The sequence below is a fragment of the Egretta garzetta genome, unplaced genomic scaffold (genome assembly GCF_000687185.1).
Source record: "Egretta garzetta isolate BGI_Z169 unplaced genomic scaffold, ASM68718v1 scaffold112, whole genome shotgun sequence".
Classification (NCBI taxonomy): domain Eukaryota; kingdom Metazoa; phylum Chordata; class Aves; order Pelecaniformes; family Ardeidae; genus Egretta; species Egretta garzetta.
The window spans coordinates 1,556,008-1,556,567 of NW_009258884.1; positions in this window are offsets into that span (position 1 = coordinate 1,556,008).

The following is a 560-nucleotide window of genomic DNA, read 5'->3' on the forward strand; positions in this document are numbered from 1 at the left end:
CCGCTCCCCTCCCACGGCCCGTGCGCGTTCGTGTTTTAACCCTCCCGGAGGCTGCGCCGGTGACAAGAGTCACGCGGTAAATCGGTCGTCGTACAAGGACCGAATTTAGGCCACCGACTGACTCCGGCTCTCACCCATCGCCTCCATTTCCACCCCTGACCCAATGGGAGGAATGTTGACCCGCTGGCCTCATGGCCGGGAACGCTTGAACGCACTCGGGAGCTTGGACGACGTTACCTCAGTCCCCGGCGTCGCCAACTGCAGATGTGTCTGACCTACAAACACCCGGTTAGTCTGTCCACAGACCGGCATCGTGAAATCACGGCGGCGAAGCTGTTTTTCTGCCCTTCCTTACCAACGGGGCCCGAGGGGAGAGAACATTGCAGGAACGGTCTCGTCACAGCTAGGGGTGATACCTGCTATTCTGTCTCTGGGTTTACTGCTTTGAGATGTTTGCAACAATCTGACCAAAAAAAAAAAAAAAAACCAACCCCAAAAAATGACAGACAAATCCCTTCTCCAAAGGGGCACAAACTGCCCATCGGCTACGGACACCTCAT